Source organism: Sciurus carolinensis, chromosome 2 (assembly GCF_902686445.1).
Source record: "Sciurus carolinensis chromosome 2, mSciCar1.2, whole genome shotgun sequence".
Lineage (NCBI taxonomy): Eukaryota > Metazoa > Chordata > Mammalia > Rodentia > Sciuridae > Sciurus > Sciurus carolinensis.
Genome location: NC_062214.1, coordinates 120,258,622 through 120,268,314, shown reverse-complemented (window position 1 = coordinate 120,268,314; position 9,693 = coordinate 120,258,622). Strand labels below are relative to the sequence as shown.

General features: G+C 41.1%; 2 pseudogenes; one reads left to right on the top strand and one right to left on the bottom strand.

The window, feature by feature from the left end:
• Positions 1–2,879: 2,879 nt before the first annotated feature.
• Positions 2,880–4,165, bottom strand: LOC124978158 (vacuolar protein sorting-associated protein 4A-like; annotated as a pseudogene).
• Positions 4,166–4,448: 283 nt separating this feature from the next.
• On the top strand, positions 4,449–5,386 carry LOC124977399 (olfactory receptor 4F3/4F16/4F29-like; annotated as a pseudogene).
• The last annotated feature ends 4,307 nt before the right edge of the window (positions 5,387–9,693 follow it).

Below are 9,693 nucleotides of genomic sequence, written 5' to 3'. Positions count from 1 at the left end.
GAAAGACTAAATTCTGAGACAATATTGCATGGAATTGAACAATTTTGTACAACAGCCACCAACTTCTCTGTGTGGTTACAATTTCAAAATCTATAGGTTTAATGGGTGATTTTCCCCCTTCTAGTTTCATTAAGATCTAAAAAATGATGAATTTTTTAATTTTAAATTTTTATTTGTTCTTTTTAGTTGTACATGACAGTAGAATTCATTTTTATATAATTATACAAGAATGGAATATATCTTCTTCTAATTAGGACCCCATTCTTGTGTATGCACACAATGATGGGATTCACTATGGTGAATTCATAGATGTGCATAGAAAAATTATTTTGGATTCATTCTACTGTCTTTCCTTTTTTTCCTCCCTTCCCTTTATTCCCCTTTGTCTAATCTACTGAATAATATCAGTTCTTCCCCTCTTCCTGCTTATTGTGAATTAGTTTCCACATATGAGTGAAAACATTCAACGTTTGATTTTTTTAGGACTGGTTTATTCCACTTAGCACGATAGTCTCCAGATCCATCCATTTACTGGCAAATGGCATAAGGTTATTATTCTTAATGGCTGGAGTAATATTCCATTGTGTATGTATACCACATTTCCTTTATCCTTTCATCTATTGAAGGGCTCCTACTTTGGCTTCAGAGCGTAGCTATTGTAAATTAAATGCTGTAAACATTGATGTAGTGGCTGTGTAGTATGCTGATTTTAACTCCTTTGGATACTTACCAAGAGTGGGATAACTGGGTCAAATGGTGGTTCCATTCCAAATTTTTTTATTTTTTATTTATTTTTATTGTAAACAAATGGGGTACAACTTGTTTCTCTGTACATGAAGTAGATGCATACCATTTGTGTAATTGTACATTTACATAGGGTAATGGTGTTTGATTCATTCTATTACTTTTTTCCTTCCCTCCACCCGTCCCATCCCTCTTTTCCCTCTATACAGTCCCTTCTTCCTCCATTCTTGCCTCCCTCCCACCCCCCATTATGTATCATCATCTGCTCACCAGCGAGATCATTTACTTGTTTGATTTTTTGAGATTGGCTTATCTCACTTAGCATGATATTCTCCAGTTTCATCCATTTGCTTGCAAATGCCATAATTTTATTATTCTTTATGACTGAGTAATATTCCATTGTTTCTTTATCCTTTCATCAATTGAGGGGCATGTAGGCTGGTTCCACAATCTGGCTATTGTGAATTGAGCAGCTATGAACATTGATGTGGCTGCATCAGTGTAGTATGCTGATTTTAAGTCCTTTGGGTATAGGCCAAGGAGTGGGATAGCTGGGTCAAATGGTGGGTCCATTCCAAATTTTTAAAGGAATCTCCATAATGATTTCCAGAGTGATTGCACCAATTTGAAGTTCCATCAGCAATGTATGAGTGTACCTTTCCCCCACATCCTTGCCAACAAAAAATGACAAATATTGTATAAATTTATGGTGCACAATGTGGTGTTTTGATATACATGTATAGTGAAATTATTGAGTCAAACTAATTAGCACAGTCATCATCTCGTATACTTATCTGTGGTAAGAACATTCAAGATCTACTCTCTTAGGTATTTTAAAGGACACTATTATTATTAACCATAGTGACCATGCTGCCCAATAGATCTCCAGAAATTCAACATCCTAACTGAGTATTTCTACCTTTAAACTGATATCTTTCCATTCCACCTCCCCACCCCACCCATGACTTATTTTAGAAGTATAAATGAGATCTTTCAGTATTTGTCTTTCCGTGTCTTTAATTTCACTTAGTCCACCAACCTCCAGATTCATTCATATTGTCACAAACACAAGTTTTCATTTTTCTATAAGGCTAAAGAATATTCCATTGTGTGTATGTGTGTGTGTGTGTGTGTGTGTGTGTGTGTGTGTCTGTGTCTGTGTGGGATCCACTAATGGACACTTAACTTGTTTCCATGTATTGGATAGTGTAAATAATGCTGGAATGAATATGAATATGGGAAGGTATTTTTGGGATATAATGATGTCATTTCATTTGGATATTAATCCAGAAATGATAATGTGGATTATGTAATAATTCTGTTTTTAATTTTTTCTTTTCATTTCTTTCATTCTTGTGTTACACTTTGTGATAATTATTGATGTTAAACACTTGTTCATATACCTGTTGATCTTTAGATTTTTTTTTCCAAAAAGGGAAAAGGGGAAAAATAAAAGAAGGAAAAAGGAATTATTAGACCATTTCCAGGACAGGGACCCAGGGCAGTGGCTGGGTTTAGTGTTCTTACACTGGGGGTGGGTGGGTGGCGGAGGGGTTGGGGGGAAGGCAGCAATGAAGATGCACCTGCCTTCTCTCCTGATAAAGCTGTCAGCACAGCTTTGTGCTCACAGAAACCATCTCTTCCTCTTGCAAGGAAGACACAGGGCCCTGGATGCAAACCTAGGAGGGTGGGAATGGCTTTTCTTACTACTCATCAGATTGTTTCCAAGGAACTGAACTTGGGCATAAAAGGAGCAGGGCCCTGGGGACTGGTTACTACTCCTTGACGCTTCCAGGGATTTTATCCTTATAAACAAGACAAATCAAAGCAGCATCAATTTAGGGGAACAAAAATAAAAAATAAGGACATGGAGGAGCAAAGAAAGGAACTGGTTGGCATTCAGGAGAGAGAAGTAGGAAGAGCCAGTATCCCCTGTGTGCCAGATGGCAGCACAGCATCTGCAGCTATGGAGACCCTTCACTTCCTGCTCCCTGGCTAGTGGTCAGACAGCGGGAAGACACTGTAGTGACTTTAGGACGAGCCCTGGAGCCCTGTCTGATCACCAATGTAGGGAATGTTGTAGATGTGTCCCAATCAACCTCCTACCTTCGCTTTCACCCATGGCGAAGAAGCTTTTAACTCTCCTGTCCAAAGTCCTCTGAGAATTTCTTCTTCATTCACTGTGGGCCAGGTGGTGGCCAAAGACAGGAGTATGTCCAACATTCAAACCACAGGTCTAAGAATTTTTCACCAGGGATATCCATCCAAGTCGTCTCCATGGCCCCTGGGTCCCCTGGAGAGCATGGGGTCAAGGGGTCATCAATCACTATGCTAGGGTTTGTGTGGGAAGGACCACAGACCTTCCTGAAGTGTGTTGCTGACTGCACTTTTCTGAGGGGCTGCATAAGAGAGTATCTTACAATGATACTGATGTCAGCACCCGAGTAGCCTTCTGTCTTCTGGGCCAGCTTGTGGATGTTGGCATCTGTGAGGTTGTGGGGGTGCTCCCCAGATGCAATCAGAACATCTGGGTATGGGCAGCTTCTTCCAGCAGTGAGATATAAATGTGCTTTACAAACCTCCTTCTAATAACTGAATCCAACACCCAGGGGATGTTTGTGGCACAAGAATGAGAGTCCCATCATTGTTATTCCCCAGGCCCTGCATCTGGACCAAGAACTCTGTTTTGATCTTTGGGATAACCTCCCTCTCCTTTTCCTTCTGGGACCCACAGAGGGAATCCGGCTCTTCAATGAAGATGATTGAGGGCTCGTGCTGCCTTGCCAGCTCACACAGGCTCTCCACTAGCTTTTAACTTTCCCTCAACCACTCAGACATCGAGTCTGAGGAGACCACAGAGAAGGTAGAGTTGTTGACCTCTGCTGCCACAGCTTTGGCCGCGTAGGATTTCCCAGTGCTTGGTGGTTCAAAGAACAGTATCCCTCACCAAGGGTGCGCTGGTCTGTGAACAAGGGTGGGAATTCAATTGACAAATGACAGCTTCTTCGACAGCCTCCTTGGCCCGCTCCAGCCCAGCCACATCACTCCATCCTATGTTGGGCTTCTCCATCACAATGGCACCCCTCAGTTGCTCTTGCAATTTCTTTTCCTCTGGATTATCCCCTTGGCTGTCACCATCACTGCGCTTGCCCTCACTCTGATTCTCTTTTACTGATTTCTTGCCGTGTTTCTCTGTTTCATAAGTAATCCTTCAGCCTCTCTGCCCAGTCTCGATACTGCACACACTTGGCTACCATGCTCTCCTGGGCCTTGTCACTGTGAGCCTGGGACGTGATTGCGTGGAGAGAGTGCTCCACTGCAGGCTGGTAGAGCTGAAGTGCTTCCTTCTAATTCTTGGCTTTATCCTTTTCTTGACTTTTGTCAGTAGATGAGTGGCTTCCTGGAGGGCCGATGTTGTCATTTCCTGTCCTATGTCCACCCTACAACCCACAGCACTGCTGGCGACTTTAGTCAGACCTTGGGTAGCTGAGGTGCTGGGTCCAGTGTGGGGAGGGTGGTCGCTCTCAGTCAGAGCCTAGTTAGAGGGCCAGCGAGCCATGTCTTTTAGGTTGGTTTTAATGCTAAAGTAAAAATAGATTTTCCTGATTTTGACTTCTCTCCTCCTGGTCTATTAATGTAGTTGTCATAATTTGTATTTTCTTCTGTTGTTCTCCTTCAGGTAGCAAGCACTGCCAAAAAAACCAATGGGTGGAGCAAATCACTCCGTGGTGTCTGAGTTTGTGTTCCTGGGACTCACCAACTCCTGGAGTATCCAGCTACTCCTCTTTGTGTTCTCCTCCATGTTTTATGTGGCAAGCATGATGGGAAACTCCCTCATTGTGTTCACAGTGGCTTCTGAGCCACACTTGCATTCTCCCATGTACTTTCTCTTGGCCAACCTCTCCTTCATTGACCTGGGTTTTCTTCAGTCATCTCCCCCAAGATGATTTATGACCTTTTCAGGAAGCACAAAGTCATCTCCTTTAGAGGATGCATCACACAGATCTTCTTCATCCATGCCATTGGTGGTGTGGAAATGGTGTTGCCCACAGCCATGGCCTTTGACAGATATGTGGCCATATGCAAACCTCTGCACTGCCTGACCATCATGAGCCCAAGAATGTGCATCTTCTTTTCAGTGGCTGCCTGGGTGGTTGGCCTTACGCACTCAGTGGTTCAGTTGACTTTTGTGGTAAAGTTGCCCTTCTGTGGCCCTAATGTGTTGGACAGCTTTTACTGTGACCTTCCTCTGTTCATCAAACTTGCCTGCACAGACACCTACTGACTGGAATTCATGATCACAGCTAACAGTGGTTTCATCTCTGTGGCCTCCTTCCTCATACTGGTCACTTCCTATATTGTCATCATTCTCAGTGTTCAGAAACACTCTTCTGCTGGTTCCTCGAAGGCTCTGTCCACCCTTTCAGCTCACATCACTGTGGTTGTCTTGTTCTTTGGTCCTTTGATATTCATCTATGCATGGCCCTATCCCTCTATTCACTTGGATAAGTTCCTGGCTATATTTGATGCAGTTCTAACCCCTTTTCTGAATCCTGTCATCTACACTCTAAGGAATCAAGAAATGAAGGTGGCAATGAGGAAAGTATGCAGACAGCTAGTGACTTATAGGAGGATCTCTTAAGTGACTGCTTTGTGAACACTGTGCAACAATATTTTTGTTGAACAAAGGGAGTTCTTATCTTATGATATCTACACTGATATTGAAATCACTCTGTCTTCTAGTTAGAATGGAGAAAAATCACTTCTGAAAACAGAGAAGGAATTATATATAAAGTATTTAGGAATCAAAGATTATAATAATCCTGAACCTCAATTCCTAAGGAATAATATTTATAAGAAGAAAACTCTGACATAAAGAAGATGGCAGGCTACTTTAAAATCTTTAGAACAGGGAAACCTACCTTCCTTGTTTTTTTTTTCAAAAACAGGAATGTGTCTTACACACAGAAATTTCTGGCAGCACTCCACTGGGGGATATTGAGGGGATGATGAACTGGGTCTTATTTCTCCCTCCTACCACTTGCAAACACTCTACTCCATTTTAGGACTCTGCTAGTTTGTTCATGGAGGTCAGAATCTTGAGAGTACACACAGAGGAGTCTATCAAGTACATGTTTTGGGGTAGAAGAGCAAAAGCTGTGTGAGCTATCATGATATATGTATGCAGCATTTCTTCTGACCAAAGGGCACATTATATAGCAAATGAAGTATAATATGAGGTCACAACACATGGAACTTATTCATCTACCCACATGCCCTATCACTTACAAGCAATTGACTCCATAGATTAGTGGAATAGTCTGTAAAGTTCAGTTACAATACTACTGGGGGCTCCACACTTTGAGATGATGAAGTAGTTTCTCTGGATGCAGGAAAAGTCTACAATAAGCTACAGAATCAGGCTGTTACTCTTATGTGCATGGATCCTATGGGGACACCCTCTTCCGCAGCTGTAGCTTACTCATGATTCTAGAACCCCCTTCCTTTCCATAGCCCTGTTAGCCTAAAGATGCTAAGAACTTGTTTCTTTGCTAGCCCTGGATTCTTTTTCCATCTCTTATTGGTTCTCATAAGTCTGCCCAAACTCTTATATATAATTCCTTTAATCACTTCTCTTCAGTTTCCCATTTGAGTGTTGTGTCATATTTAAAGAAAAGGGGGAGAATAAACACCATGTCCCTAAATGCCCCTTTTCTGTCCTCAAAAATCTAGTCAAGTTAAGGATACATTGAGAGCAAACCTGGACTGGAATGTCCAGATGCATACTGTTTTGAAGGACAATGGCTTTCTCTTGTGCACACTGGGAACTAGGGAAAACTAATTTTATCTGTAGAAAGTTGCTTATTATTATTAGCATGTAGGTCAAAACATTGTCCCTTGGGATGCCAGATATACAGTCAAACTCAGCAAGCTCATGCTGATGATGTCACTGCTCCTGCAGCCTGACATATAGACCCCCTCAGTGGTGACTGGAGAAGAACTGAGGACCCTGTGCAAAGGTTATCTGTCACTCATTCAGCCAGCCACCACTGGAAAACATGCCACGAGGGACAGAGGGCACTGCTTGGCAAAGCACCACAAGGGCGGAGGTGCTTCTGGTCAGCTATCACCCCTGGACCTTCCCTGTAGGCACTTCTGCACTAGAGCCTAGGTCTCCCATGCAACCTCCAGGCACTTTCTTTACCCATCCCCTGGCAGGACTGGGCTGTGGAGCTTGGCAAGTGTGACATCTCTTCTGGTCTGAACCTTGATTAATTCCCTGCTGTATCTATAAATCAATGAAAAGAAGTTAGAGTCCTATGTGTCTACAAGGGCAAGTACACATCAATGTAAAGCATAAGGAAGGTCTGGAAGAATATGGTCAGGTGGTGTTGTCCCCAGAGAGGCGAGAAGGGGACCTGAATATGGGTCATTGTCAAAGGGTCTTTCATTTTATTTGTGATGTTCTACTTCTAAAAATGAGAATAGACTCATACACTTTCTATGCAATTAAAATTATTTGAAAATAAAAAGTAGTGATCTTTGCTGCTATCAAGCCATTGTGTGATACTTTAAACTAGATTTTGAGTTTTCAATGTATCATTCATTAATATTAAAGTTAGGATTTTCTTAACTCTAATATGTTAGATATATTCTCTTTTTTTTTTTTTCCAGCTAAACTGAAGCGTGATTACACTGAATTTGCTGTGCTTAAGAATACCCTGGGGTTAGGAGCCACATACTTCTGAGCTGCCAGATCACAGGCCTGCATCACAACACATTTTCTCTTTGTTTTTCTAGGTTTTGGAAAGGGATTTGGGACCATAGATGTGAGTGACTTTGGACAGACACTGAAGGAGGTCGGGGGCTCTTTCCCTGCTTTGCTGCCATGGGAAGTCTTTTTTGGGAAGCAGTTTCAGCATAGGCAGTGCTAAGAATTCAGTAATTTGCTTATTTTTCAACCTTATTTTTTAAATGTCTTCTCTCTAAAATTCATAATTTTTAGAACATTCTATCATGATTTGATTCTATTTTAATCATCTTTGGTTTTATTTTAAAATTATGTGGACTCCATTTTTTACATTTTTAGCTTTGGCTTAATTTTCTTCTTCACATTTCTGTTTTTCTCAACTAAATGAATATTTATAGAGTGCCTAACATATGGCAGAAAATGCACAAAGCACTGGAGAGAGAGAAAAATAAGGTAATATTTCTGCCCTTGAGAATCTTTCACTCTGCTGCGTGGAGAGAGAGTTTCAACGTCATGAGGTTGGTGTAGTGGGAAAGGTAAAGAATGGGACTGCAAAGAGAAGGGACAGAGCAGAGTGATAGCTTTCAGTGAGTTGTTCATCAGAATTACCCCAGGCAATTTAAAAAAAAAAAGCAAGTCTTGGCCCAAACTCAGAGAGTTTGATTCAAACAGTCTGGATCGGGTGTGTTATTTTGTAAAATCTCTCCTACCACTCTCCACCTTGAACTTATTGTCTTGTTATTTCTAAACCACATAGTTTCTCTGACATGCTGAACCTTACCATACCTCATTCTGCAAGTTGTTAATTCTTGGAATTTGTCCTTCCCATCCTCATCCTGGTCTCCAACTCTCAAGTCTCTACTCAAATGTCACTTCCCCTGGGAAGTCTGCCCACATTCTCACAGGGAGACTTAAGGGTTCTTGCTTCTGTGTTCCTACCCTGCTGCATGGATGACGTCTTCAGTAGAGCTATTATCCAGAATGGATTAAAATGCTTTGCTTGTGTGGCTCCAACTCCTTGGGTAGGCAGGGACTAATGTATTTGTGGAAGAATGAGCTGAATGAATAAACTCTATGTCTAGACCTAGTTTTCAGAATAATTGCAATCTAGTGATCTTTTAAAAAAATGGTTTTTGGTGTTATTTTGGAGATTGTACACTGTAGGCTAGTTTTTTGATGCAAAAGAAATTCAAGTAAAATTTTCTGTTTTGCATGATGTGTACTTAAGCCAACGTTTACAATGAAATCCACATGAATTTGACTAGTCATGTTCATACTTCTAATCTGCCTCATTTCAAGCAACAAACGAGCAAGTCCGAATTGACAGATATAATCATCATTTTTTTTTTTTTTTGTGGTGCTGGGGATTGAACCCAGGGGCACTTTATTACTCAGCTATATCCCCAGGCTTTTAAAATTTTGAGATAGGTTCTCACAAAATTGCTAAGGCTAGCCTCAAATTTGTGATCCTCTTGCCTCAACCTTTGGATTTGCTGGGATTACAGGAATGCATGGTTGTTCCCAGCAAGGTGATACTTTAAAACACTGAGTTTCAGTTTTATTTCCTCTCCAGTGACTTATTACAAGGTTTTTCTTCTGTTTATTCTTACCAAAACAATTGAGTTCCAGGGACAATTCCCCTGACCACATGGAAAGCTGGCAAATCCAGGTTTCTGCAGAAGTACTTGGTCATTCTCCAATGCTGGTCTTAGCCACCTTTTTGATTATTTTAGTTTTTTATATAATAATAGCATGCAAGTCGAAAACTCAGCTACTCAGGGAGCCTAATTACCTGAAGATGCTGTGGTCTGGAAACAGGTAGGGGCAAAGAAGGAAAGTGAAGATATCAATAGGAAAAAATTGGACTTGATATATTAAATTCACTTACAGAAAAATAGTCCAGTGGTAGAATCTGCATTTGCAGATGTCAAATAACCTTTTTGGTTATGGTCAGGTAGGTAATAATATTGGGAAGAAGGAACAGATCATACTAGCAAGTACAAATCGTAGAAAAAGTAAGTAACTGACTTTGACTTTCATTTTGTACTAAAAATGTGTCTTGGTTTCAAGGGTGATACTAAAGCTATAGGGAAACCCTGGGATCAGCAAATGTGAATCTTCAGCATAAACAGGGCATCTGGGAGTTCAAGAAATGCTTTAGTAAAGGATGTATTTATTTTACATCTTTAACCATTTCA